The sequence below is a fragment of the Triticum aestivum genome, chromosome 5A (genome assembly GCF_018294505.1).
Source record: "Triticum aestivum cultivar Chinese Spring chromosome 5A, IWGSC CS RefSeq v2.1, whole genome shotgun sequence".
Taxonomy (NCBI): Eukaryota; Viridiplantae; Streptophyta; class Magnoliopsida; order Poales; family Poaceae; genus Triticum; species Triticum aestivum.
Genome location: NC_057806.1, coordinates 581,152,966 through 581,164,166, shown reverse-complemented (window position 1 = coordinate 581,164,166; position 11,201 = coordinate 581,152,966). Strand labels below are relative to the sequence as shown.

General features: G+C 44.4%; 1 long non-coding RNA gene across 1 annotated transcript; it reads right to left on the bottom strand.

Annotated features, from left to right (window-relative positions):
- Nucleotides 1-9,319: 9,319 nt before the first annotated feature.
- LOC123104972 (uncharacterized) lies at nt 9,320-10,931 on the bottom strand. The gene is made up of 3 exons (XR_006450615.1): nt 10,742-10,931; nt 10,495-10,631; nt 9,320-10,010 (listed from the first exon to the last, which is right to left on the bottom strand). It is a non-coding gene; the product is annotated as an uncharacterized lncRNA (long non-coding RNA).
- Between the last annotated feature and the right edge of the window lie 270 nt (nt 10,932-11,201).

The following is an 11,201-nucleotide window of genomic DNA, read 5'->3' as shown; positions in this document are numbered from 1 at the left end:
CGATACCTACCACTTGCTATATCATGCCTCCCATATTGCCATGTCAAGCCTCTAACCCATCTTTCTTAGTAAACCGTTGTTTGGCTATGTTACCGCTTTGCTCAGCCCCTCTTATAGCGTTACTAGTTGCAGGTGAAGTTGGAGTTTGTTCCTTCTTCGAACATGATTATTGTTGGGATATCACAATATCTCTTATTTTAATTAATGCATCTATATACTTGGTAAAGGGTAGAAGGCTCGGCCTTATGCCTGGGGTTTTGTTCCACTCTTTCCGCCCTAGTTTTCGTCATACCAGTGTTATGTTCCTTGATTTTGTGTTCCTTACGCGGTTTAACCCCTTGACAGTTTGCCTTGAATAAAACTCCTCTAGCAAGGCCCAACCTTGGTTTTACATTTTCACTAACAATCTATCACCTTCCCTTGGGTTCTGCAGACTCAAGGGTCATCTTAATTTTAACTCTGTGGGGACCCCACTCATAAGTCGAGATCACCGAATGCACGTGTACAGTGATCCTAGAGATCAATGGTCACTAAACACATAGAAGCTGAATAACAAGAGTCTTACATCCATACATACCGTCTTACACAAATTATGACCATTATGGTCAAGTCTCACATTGATAAAGCCTTAAGGGCTGAACATCAAATGAAACACAAGTAGCGGAAATCTTCGTCGATAAGTAGAACCCATGCCATCTGCCTTAACCCTACAGGTATTCTGAGTGGGAAACGTCCTAGTTCGCATGTTCGTCTCCAAAGAACTCTTCTTCGAACTCCTGTTCTTCCATGCCTGGCCAATTAAATAACCAGTGGCAAGCCAATGAGTACTTTGAATGTACTCGCAAGCAACCCATGTTTTGGTTCAAGGTACAAAAATGCATGATATAGGTAAATTTTTGCGGAAAGCTAGTTTTGAGTGCAATGACATGTTCAACAACTTGTAATACATGCATCAGGAGAATTCAATTAACCATGAGGACATGTTAGAGATATCAACATAAAAAGAGTGGGCACCAACCCAACTCAATCATGTCAAGTCCTTTGACTTGACCCAAGTAGTTCTCCCCACTTATCCACACACACACTGGTTTGTAAACATGTGGACGTAGCCCAAGAGCAGTTACCCAACTGTCCTTGACCATGGACACGGCTATTCAAATAGTTTTACACTCTGTAGAGGTTGCACACTTTACCCACAAGATCCGGGGAACTTTCGTGTCATCCACGACCCGCGGTACCTCAAGTACCCGGGGTAAGCACCCGATCACTATCTTTCCCTAGACGACACTAACAAGGAGTCCACTCGTTGTTCCGTATCCTCACGATGTACATCATACGAGACTCACTCGAGATCGTAACATCTGAGAGGGGACACAACGGTGTATCCGGTGCCCTGTGAAAACAGTCATGGCCGCCCTACCTGGCACGACCCCGTCCCGAGAGAGAGCACCAACTCTCCCCCGTCACTAGTAATGCGGGCTCCAAGCTAGTATCGGCCTAGGTAATCAATAATGCCCTTTCCCATATAAGGGTAGAGTGGTTCCGCATGTAAGGTTGGAATAACGGTCGCAACTTAAACCAATCCGTTTTTGAAAACAACACACACACTTGCCTCGGTACACCACTTCGTCATCAAGTGGCTACCCAACTCATCATCTCCCTCGGGCATAAGTGGCACCCGACGGGGTTTTCGAAAAGTCCTTTGAAAATACTTTGTCCCCATCACTATGCATATTCCCGTCCCTTTTTGCGTAGCACTACTTTAGCATCCTATCTACTCCCACCGGCATAACCCTCATAAGAAGGTAGGGTCATGCACAATGCAAGTATCAACAAGGAGGAAATGAAGGCAACCCACCAAAGTGGCTACCATCTCATCATGATTCCGATGCAACAATAATAAAGTGCTATATGAATACATAAAAAGGGTTTCATAGACATGGTCAAAGGGCTGCTTGCCTGGCTCAACAAAGTCTTCTGGGTCTTCAAAGTCTTCTGGTCCAACTCCTTCGTCAGCAACGCAATCTATCGTTGCAAAATAATAACAAGAAAATAAGGCAATAATAAAATAGAAAAACCAAAGTGCTCAGAAAAATGTCAACTCATTTTTGTTAAATACTAGGTTGAAAACTAAGAAGGGGAAAATTCCTAGTTTTGGATTTGGAGTAGCAGAATAGGAGAAATGGGTTTTCGAAGGTTTATTTAAATGCTTAAAATCACATTTAAATATTTACAGTGAAGGAAAGGTTGTTGGATTTGAATGAAAGTTGCACCATTAAATAGGTTGCAATACTTTAGGAATTTAGGAATTGGAATTAATTTATTTGGACATATATTTTACCCTGTGGAATATTTGCAAGTTTCCAGAAAAAGAAAAGGAGAAACAGCACTGTGCAACTGGGCCAGAAGGGCCACAGTGCAGCAGTCCCAGATGGGTTTCAGCCCACACCAGGCTGCCACGTCGAAGGCGTAAAGGCAAAATACGCCTTTAGCCGACGCAACGAACCGGTACGCGCGCGCGTGCGTTTTAAACCTGACGGGTGGGTCCCACCCGTCAGGGCATGAGGCTGACGGAGAGGGCCCACGGCCGTCGTCGTCTACCTCTGTCCAGAGGCGACGTCGAGCTCGCCGGTGGTGATATAGGGCATGGGAGGATGCGTGGGTGGTACCTTTGTGCTCAGGGAGGATCCGCCGTTCGGATGGAGGTGGAGTTGGTCGCCGGGGTGGCCTGGTTCGCCGGCGACGAGGTCACGCGGCGGAAGGGCTTCGGGCGTCGACGGTTCCGGCCGTTTCCGGCAGCTACAGAGAGGGGAAACAAGGGGGAAAGGATCAAAGGGCTGCAGGGGTTCCAGATCGAGGCAGAGGAGGAGCGGGGGAGGCCTGTACCTCGTGAACTCCGGCGAGCCGAAGCGGCGGAGCTCGAGCTCAATCTCGAGCTCGGGCGGTTATGGAGAGGAACTGGGGGCGCAGAGGGATGTTTTGGCGGTGCAGAGAGCGAGTGGTGAGGAGAGGAGGGCTCAGGGAGGCCTTTAAATAGGCGAACGGCGGGGTGCCATGGACTCGTGCGCCGGCGGGCTCCTGCTCGTCGCTGCAGGGCTCGGGGGAAGAGGGTGTGGTGTCTGGGGTGTTCCTGGACGTCGACTACGTCGGGAGGGACAGGGAGAGGGAGCGGGGAGAGGTCAGAGGTGCGCGCGTGTGAGCCGCGCCATTGGCGCGCTCGGGCGGCCGGTGTTTGCTAGTGCGGAGGCGCGGGGAGGAGGAGAGAGGAGGGGGCCGACTGCGTAGCGTGTTGCGGACGCCGGGGCGCATCGGCAGGCGCGTGGGGGAGGCCCGAGGTGGTCGGAGGTGGTTGGAAGGGGGCGGCTACAGTGCGGGAGCGCACTGTAGCGCGCTCCAGAGCGCCCAAATGGCCGGCATGGCCATTCTTTATGCATGGTGAGCGCGTCTTTTGGTGTCTAGCAGGTCTAGGAGTGAGTAAAGAAATGGGGTGGTGCATTGGATGCCATGGATGGCCACTGGAGTGAGGAGGGAGGTGAGGAAGAGGGGTACAGGGGCTGTCCAGAGGGGTAAATGAAGTGGTTTCACCCCTCAATCATTGAGCTGAGGTGCAGCCATTGTTACTGGAGGTAGAGGAGGTCTAGGAGGGACTATGGTAAAAAGTTGAGTTCAAGGAGAATAGTTTTAGTGGTAAAAATGGTGATTTTTGAAAAGTGGCAGAAGGTGTTTGATAAAGGTTTTGGCAAGCAAATGATTTCCAATTGCCATGAAACTCCACAGGGTGAAATGACACATATAATTAGGGCCTCTCACCAATTTGGAGCTTATTTGGGCAAAGTTGCCAATGAAACTTTTGTAAACCCTAGAAATGAGCAGAAATAGACTTGTGTAGATCTAGTTGAGCATAACACTTCTCCTACATGCTCACAAAAGTTGGGGTTAAGGAGAGAAAGTTGGTAGTACAAACTTGCTCAAATTAGGTTCTAAACAGAAAGGGTTATGGGGCATTTTGGTGGACCGAAATGACCTTGATTGAAGTGAGGCTTTGCAAGATCATCACAATATGCATTTGTGACTTGCTGGATTTTTCTTGGATTTTTATGGAAATGTTTCCTGTAGAAATATTTCAAATCCTTGAAATGGGCAGAAATGGTTTTGGGAGGTTTTGTCCAATATTTTGAACATGACCATGTGTTGAAACTCTTATATATGGGAAATATATGCCCACTGAGTTTCCCTGATTTTTGTCAAATATTTTTAAAATAATAAAATAATTTTTCCCTATTAAAGACCATTTCCGGCCTTTAGAAAAAGCTTTTAAATAAAATAGGAAAATAACTTTTAAAATTATATTTTTGGGGTTTATGGGAATCCTATATCTAATAGGTTTCAAATATACCTTTTGAAATATTTTTCACACCCCAAATCAGGTACTTGCAGTGCAAACCTCAATCCAGGGGTATTTGGAAAACTAATTTTTGAAAATACTATTTGGCCAAATTATTTTTGTAAGAAAATACTATATTGTACTATACACATGGCATGATCATTGGGCAGAAGTTTGGGGCAAGGAGATGAAGTACAGAAGGTGGAGTAGTTGACTTTAAAGAGCACTTGAAAAAATCACAGAGAGAAAACCAACTCCAAAATAAAAGCAAAATAATGCAAACGTTTTTGTTGGCCCAACTTTTCATGCTTTATTAATGCAAATGAAGTGTTACAAAATGCAGGGTGTGACAACCCCCCCCCCCGGGCCAGTGTTTGTCTAAGTGTTGGTCCGAAACAAAGCCACTTGTGGCACCACCTCGGGGAAACTTGAGGGTTGGTTTTAGCTGTAGATAGTGTTCATCCGGTGTTGCCCTGAGAACGAGATATGTGCAGCTCCTATCAGGATGTCGGCGCATCGGGAGGCTTTGCTGGTCTTGTTTTACCATTGTCGAGATGTCTTATAACCGGGATTCCGAGTCTGATCGGGTCTTCCTGGGAGAAGGAATATCCTTCGTTGACCGTGAGAGCTTGTGATGGGCTAAGTTGGGACACCCCTGCAGGGTTTTGAACTTTTGAAAGCCGTTCCCGCGGTTATGGGCAGATGGGAATTTGTTAATGTCCGGTTGTAGAGAACTTGACACTTAACTTAATTAAAATGCATCAACCGTGTGTGTAGCCGTGATGGTCTCTTTTCGGCGGAGTCTGGGAAGAGAACACGGTCTCGTGTTATGCTTGAACGTAAATAGTTTCAAGATCACTTCTTTATCTTTTTAGCTTCTCGACTGTGCTTTGCTTCTCTTCTCGCTCTCTTTTGCGTAAGTTAGCCACCATATATGCTAGTGCTTGCTGCAGCCCCACCTCACTACGCTTTCCTACCCATAAGCTTAAATAGTCTTGATCGCGAGGGTGTGAGATTGCTGAGTCCCCGTGACTCACAGATTACTTTCAAAACCAGTTGCAGGTGCCGTTGCTACCAGTGCAGGTGACGCAACTGAGCTCAAGGAGGAGCTTGATGAAGATCGTGTTCGTTGTGTTGTTTCGTTTCCAGTTGATCAGTAGTGGAGCCCAGTCGGGGTGATCAGGGATCTAGTATTAGGGGTGGTCTTTCTTTATTTTTGGTTCCATAGTCCGACCTTGATTGTATTCTGAATGATATAATGCTATATTTATGTATTGTGTGAAGTGGCGAATGTAAGCCAATTCTTTATCCCTTTCTTATTCAATACATGGGATGTATAAAGATTACCCCTCTTGTGACATGCCTACTATGCGGTTATGCCTCTAAGTCGTGCTCCGACACGTGGGAGATATAGCCGCATCATGGGTGTTACAAAGCAGGAATATGATGATGGAGCTGAGAAAGCACCTTATATTCTGCCCAATGGAAGGAAGAGCAGATCATATAAATCACAACCAAGGAAGTGGTACAGTGATGATAGAGAGAACCCAAAGGACCAGTTTTGTAGAAAGCTTTGTTTCCTTAATGTGTAACAATTTAGGAGAGCACTTCAGACATTTCACATAAGTCGGAATAGGAACTATGACTTCCACAGAAACTGCAATGACAGCATCATAGTTGTGTGCACTAATGTAAAATGCCCGTTCTACATTGCAGCTTCTGTTGCTGCAAATGAAAGTACTTTTTGCATAAGAAAGGCTAATTTTCTACACACATGCCCAACAGTAGCAGAGAATACCAAGGTCACAGCAAAATGGGTGGCACGCCAGTGTGAGGATATGCTGAGAATTGATATTGGCACACCAATAACCACAAATAATGCAGAATTTGAAGAAGAAATATGGAGTAGACATCTCAACCCATATGGCCTATAGGGCTAGGAAACAAGCATTGAAGGTTGTCCAAGGAGACCAGAGAGGTCAATACACTAGGATTAGAGATTATTTGCAGGCTGTTTTAGACACAAACCCAGGAAGTAGATGTGTAGTGACCACTAAGCATCTGCTAGAGCACCCAAGCAAGAACCCAAGGTTCCATGGCCTGTTCTACTGTCTTAATGCTTGCAAAGAAGGGTTTTTAAATGGATGCAGGCCATTAATAGGTACATTGTGTTGTAATTTGTGTGGTGTTTTTATTATTTGGCCACATTAAATACACTATCTTCTCACGTTTGTCACTTTGCAAGTGTAGATGGTTGTTTTATCAAGCTGTCAACAGGTCAACAGATCCTTGCTGCAACAGGAAGGGATGGAAACAACAACATATATCATATAGCAGTTGGAGTTGTTGACAAAGAGGACACAGACAGCTGGACCTGGTTCCTTACATAACTGAAAGATGCACTTGGTGGAGAAAGTGAAAATTTTGGCTATTATACTATCATTTCTGATAGGCAGAAGGTAAACTTCTCTTCTCATATTTTCTATTGTACTATTAAGTTTTTCATATGCACATTTCTCTATGAACAATTCAAATGGCCCAATATTTAGCTCTAGTTCATATTGTGTCAACAGGGCATTTTAAATGCAGTAAACCATGTTTTCCCAATTGTCCACAAAGATTCTGCCTTAGACACATATATCAGAATTTTCGAACTGTTGGTTTTAGAGGTGATGAACTAAAGAAACACATGGATGCAGCTAGCTACTCTTATACTAAGAATGAACACCTAGCTGCAATGAATGATTTGAAAAGAGAGTGTAAGGAAGCTTGGGCACGGCTTAATAAAGTACCAGTTCATACATGGGCTAGACATGCAATGGAGTTTACCTGCAAGACTGACCTAGTTGTGAACAACATCAGTGAGGTGCTTAACAAAATTATCCTAGATGTTAGAGGGAAGCCAATAAAGACCATGCTGGAAGGAATTAGGACTAAATTGATGGTCAAATTTAACACCAATAGAACTAAGATAGAGACATCAAATTGGGAGATTTGCCCAACATATGCAGAGATGTTAGAGGAAGCAAAGTACAACTCAAGGTGGTGCCAATCTTTGATGGCTGGTCCTAACATTTACCAAGTTAGTAGTTGAGATAACACCTACTCTGTGAACTTGCTGCATAGAACATGTGGATGTAGGAAATGGGATATGACTGTTATGCCTTGCAATCATGCAGTATCTGTAATTGTGAAAGCTAAGTTGCAACCTGAAGACTTTGTTGATGATTTCTTCAAGAAGGCAATGTACAAAAAAGCATATGGCCATATCATATTTCCTGTCCCTGGTCCAAATCTGTGGCCAAGATCAAGAACTCAGGACATAGAGCCTCCAGTTTTCAGAGACAAAGTTGGGAAGCAACAAACAAAGAGGAGGAAAAACCAATTTGAGAAGCCAGCACCAAGAGATACATCTAGGATGTCATCCATTACTTGTAGCAACTGCAAACTTGTAGGGCACAAATACAATGTGTGCTCCAAGCCCTTGAAACCAACTCTTGCTATGAGAAAAAACCAGCATCATGTTAGCTAAGCATCTTTGTTTCTGTTTTTGTAGTTATGTCTCAATGTGGGCACAAATACAATTGTAGTTATGTCTCAATTGTAATTCATAGTTCATAATTGTTTCTGTTTTTTAAATGCAGCCAAACAGGTCACATGCTTCTTCTTCAACCACCATTTCATCTACAGTTGTTGCACCAACAAGGAAGAGGTCATCTCCATCTACAACAAATGTTGGGACTTCTCCTCCCAGGAAGAAAGCTGCACCTGCTGCTACCACACCTACTACTTCTCCAAGGATGAGAGCTGCACCTGCTACTACTGCACCTACTGCTCCTCCCAGGAGGTCTCCTAGGAAGAATGCTACCCCAGCACCTACTGCTCCTCCAAGGAGGTCTCCCAGGAAGAATGCTACCCCAGCTGGTACATCATCTACATCTGTTGCAGGCCATATGGGAACATTTCATGCTCCAAGACAGACTGGAAGGAAGAGGACCGTTTCCTACAAGATGAAAGAGTACCTATATGCTTCTGGTAACTAGATGTTTTCTTTGTTGGCTGTTGAACTAGATGTTGCCTTTGTTGGCTGTTGAACTTGTTGCCTATGTTGGTTGTTGAATTTGATGCATTTGTTGGCTGTTGAACTAGATGCCTTTGTTGGCTGCTAGACCTAGATGCCTTTGTTGGCTATTGAACTTGATGCCTTTGTTGGCAGCTTTGAACCAGATGTTGAACTTGATGCCTTTATTGGCTCCTTGAACCAGGTGTTGAACTTGTTGCCTTTTGATGGTTTTTGATCTTGATGCTGGATGTTGATGGTTATTGAACTTGTTGCCTAAATGAGTCTAGGCTCCATCGACGTCGAAAACTCAACTAAATGAGTCTAGGCTCCATCGACGTTGAAAACACCACCTAAATGAGTCTAGGCTCCCTCGACGTCGAAAATACCAACTAAATGAGTCTAGGGTCCCTCGACGTCGAAAAAACCACCTAAATGAGTCTAGGGTCCCTCGACGTCGACAAAACCACCTAAATTAGTCTAGGGTCCATCGACGTCTAAAAACCAACTAAATGAGTCTAGGCTCCATCGACGTCGAAAAAACCACCTAAATGAGTCTAGGCTCCCTCGGCGTCGAAAATACCAACTAAATGAGCCTAGGGTCCCTCGACATCGAAAAAAACACCTAAATGAGTCTAGGGTCCCTCGACGTTGATAAAACCACCTAAATTAGTCTAGGGTCCATTGACGTTGAAAAAACCACCTAAATGAGTCTAGAGTCCATCGACGTCGAAAAACCACTAAATGATTATAGGCTCCCCCAAGGTCGAAAAAACCACAATAATTAGTATAGGGCTATTTCAGATATACAAATCCACATCCAAATTCATCACATTCAGCATATTGGGAGATCCATACATAAGCAATGCATAACTAATAAGTAGCATAATTGGGAGATCCATACATGACCGTTACATAACTAATAAGTAGCATAATTGAGAGATCCATACATGACCATTACCTAACTAATAAGTAGCATAATTGGAGATCCATACATGACCATTAGATAACTAATAAGTAGCATAATTGGGAGATCCATACATGACCATTACATAACTAATAAGGAGATCCATACATGACCATGAACTCCATGACCATCACTGCCCAGTGTGGCTCATTCATCTAAGATTGCCTTGATCCCATTCAGCTTGACTTTGGTCTGCTCCACAACCTTTTCAAGGTCATCAATGTGGGCCTGCAACTTACTCTTCTCTTTAGCAAGCTTCAACTTCATGTTCCTAATGACACTGGCTTGAGCTACTGTCAGGTTCTTAACCATGTCATACTTCTCCTGGAGCTTGATGTCATCAGGCTTACTTTCCATATGGGCCCTTCTCTCATTCTCATCCAAAAGGGCTTGGACATCTTCAACCAACTTCTCATAATTGGCTGCAACTTGATCTTATCTTGTGTCAGTTTGTGAACAGCAAATGAGTTCATCAGATTGTCCTTAGTCCCGTTTCTCTTGGACTCTTCATACATATGCCACAGCTTGGACAGTGCATTCTCCATTGTAGCTGGCCAAGATGGATCAATCCATTCAACTAGTCCACAGTTTTTACCATCCTGTTAAATTACAGTGTTAAACAGCAAGATATGAGCTACATGCCACGATGAGTGCTTTACTAATAACAAGTAGGCACTCCATCCAGTACCAACAACTAGGCAAGCTACATAATGAGTGCTTGCTAACTAAAAGCAACTAGGCCAGCAGTACCTAATAACAATTTTTAATGAGTGCTTCCAACCCCATGCACATGCTGACATATAAACAAACCTCACTTGTCCACACTGTCACATGTTGACATATAAACAAATGACCTCACTTATCCACACTGTCATATGCCCGCATATAAACAAATGAACATGCCACAACACTATGCACATATGCTCACATATAAACAATGACTTCACTGAGCCAGTAAGCATTGAGCACATATTTAAACAACCTAACTAACAAGCCAGATCTGCTAACTACCAAAATCAGTACTAAACAATGACCAAATAATTAGTCCACAACAGCTAATTAGCACAAATTTGACACACATACCTTCACAGCACAAGCAAGGAACCTCTTGCCAGTATGGATGCCCTCGAAAGCAACAAGTCTATCTGCTCGCTTCTCGTGTTCATGGCACAAAAAAATTCAGTGCCCTCAAATTCGGAGTCATCCGTGGTAGCAGGGATCTGCACGTGCAAAGGAAAGCAAGAGATTTGGGAAGGAAACTTCAGATCAAGCTCAAGAGGAAAATTTCCAAATCCAAACCCTAACCCTAGCCCTAGTTCTACCAACTCACCTTCACGATGCCGTCGTCTGAACCTGAGGTGGCATACTGGTAATCATTCTCACTGCTGTCATCATCCTCACTCCAGGACACCATGGCGACGCGGCGGCGGCGGCGGTCGGAGATGTGGACGATCGACGACGGCGAACGAGTGGGAGCAGAGAGCGCGAGCGAATGAGGGTTGGGGTGGGTGGGCCTATAATGAATCGAGGGAGGGACCGGTCAATAGGGTTTCGGCTCGAACCGGCCCGCGCACTGCGTCTAACGGCGTCTAACGAGTCAAACAGATGAACAGTTATGCCACATCGACAGAAGCGGGCCCCACCTGTCATAATCCCACTTAAAACGACCGAACCGAGCGACTTGTGGCTTCTGCAAAAAATTAGCATGGGAATTAGTGTTTTTGGGCACAAAACTAGAGACTTGTGATTTCTGCAACCCTAACCTTCAATGTCGATATTTTTTGCAATTC